The 1,942-nt window shown below is 36.7% G+C and overlaps 1 long non-coding RNA gene across 1 annotated transcript; it reads left to right on the top strand.

Annotated features, from left to right (window-relative positions):
- Positions 1-963: 963 nt before the first annotated feature.
- On the top strand, positions 964-1,500 carry LOC107752850 (uncharacterized). The gene is made up of 3 exons (XR_001641397.1): positions 964-1,010; positions 1,174-1,201; positions 1,355-1,500. It is a non-coding gene; the product is annotated as an uncharacterized LOC107752850 (long non-coding RNA).
- The last annotated feature ends 442 nt before the right edge of the window (positions 1,501-1,942 follow it).

Genomic DNA, 1,942 nt, shown 5'->3' with positions numbered 1-1,942 from the left:
AGGATTCCGCTTGGTCTTAAAGCCTTCCTTCAAACGCCTACGTTCACAAATAACAATGATTTTCGCAAAAAGAATGATTAATTATCAATTGAGAATTTGTTATTATTATGGTCTGGTGAAAAATAATAATATGGGCTGCGAGAAAATAATAAATAAAAAGAGTAGGGCTGCTGTGAGTGCAGGCAGCATATTTCAACCAAGTAGCATGACAACCCTCGCGGCCAAAAAACAGACCGGCCCACCGGGAATCCTCCTGGTGCTCCCGATTAGCCAATCCGGGCCTGCTCACACTAGACACAGTTGCCTTGTACCGAGCCCAATTTTTATAAGTAGCTTAGCCTAGTGTGAGCATACTCTAAAGCAGTGTTTCCCAACCTATCTCTAATTATTGGCGACATCAGAAATGGATATTATATAATAGATGCTTTTTTGAACATTTTAGCAATTTAAAAATATTAAAAAATGATTTTTTACACGGCACCCCTGCTCTCGACAGACGGCACCCCGGTTGGGACACACTGCTCTAAAGCACTACAGTGTTTTAAAAACCCAGAGTATGACCCAAGATGAATCAAATATAAATAAGCCAAACAATGGAGGACATAAATGGCAGAGTAGTCCTGCTATGATCGATATTGTGCAGAAATTACGTAGTGGAGAAAGCTGCTTATTGAACAAACCATATATATACAGGAGTAAAGTGTACACCAGTCACATAGAGCATATATAAACATGATAAAAATAAACTGTGAATGGCTTTGTTTTCCATGCAAATTACCTATAATATGACTGTCACCAAAAAATCTGTCCCCATGTGGCCATAGGAGACATTGTTGCCAATTTGGATTCCTAGTAGCAGGGGAGTGGCTTTAAACACAAAAATGGTTGGGGGTGGGATCTTTTGTAAAACTATAAGATTTCCAGACCATAAAAACTGAATCATTGATTCATTTCACCATTCAGCGTTAACAGATCTTGAGACTTGACAAAATCTCTCACTTTTGAACAGGGTAAGACAATTGCATTTAGGATAATTTGATCAATAGTCTTTTGAAAATTATGATAAGAAAAGTAAAATCTAGGACAACATGATTTCAATTATTATTACCTTGTCAAATAACTCTCATTTTCAAAATATTTATTGACACTCCCTTTTGTGTTTGTGTGTGACAGGAAAAATGAACCAGTTCCACAGATACAAGTAAGATATATATGTGATATATAATAAATGTATAGTGTATATAAATAGTATTTTTAATATTTCTTTAATTGCAAGATGACAGTAATTGTGCTGCATATATACCATTAAAATGTGTTTTTACGTTTTCAATATTTTTGCCTCCCCTTAACTTAGTACCTGCGGTGTGAAGGATGTGCAGTCTATGGAGGCAATTTCTACATCTCTAAATGAGGGAATCGTCTCTATCTATAACATCTGCAAGTCCCTCAAGGAAGCACGTATCAATCCCACCACTGACGCATGCTCCAATTACAACCAAATTAGGGAACATATAAAGCATGCTGAGCAGTGCTTGAAAACATCAGAGAAAATGATTAAAGGAAAACTGGGAGATTTGGATGAAAGCATGTGGCAAATTATTAGAGAGAAACAAAATGTTGAGCAACAGAAAAAAGAGAAAAATCTGGCTTTGGATAATTTATACATAAAGAAGAAGTCTGCTGTGCAATCATTGAAGTATTCCAAAGAGGCTTTGGAACAGGCTGAAAGAAGTGTAGAATCAGCAAATTATGCCATAAGAGTACATCAAGACAGGATGAACACATCCAATGATGTCGCAACTGCAGGGGCAATACTGTGTGCAATACCAATTTTTGGATGGATTGCTGGTAAGAATTTCACAACTCTTACTGTCACCTGAATTGGACATTTGTGAATTGGAAATGTTTGTGTTTTTTGACTGATGTGCATTCAAGAGGTATC

This window comes from Sinocyclocheilus rhinocerous, unplaced genomic scaffold (assembly GCF_001515625.1).
Source record: "Sinocyclocheilus rhinocerous isolate Xijiao unplaced genomic scaffold, SAMN03320098_v1.1 scaffold771, whole genome shotgun sequence".
Taxonomy (NCBI): domain Eukaryota; kingdom Metazoa; phylum Chordata; class Actinopteri; order Cypriniformes; family Cyprinidae; genus Sinocyclocheilus; species Sinocyclocheilus rhinocerous.
Note: the sequence above shows the minus strand (reverse complement) of the source record. Positions and strands in the feature narration are given on the sequence as shown.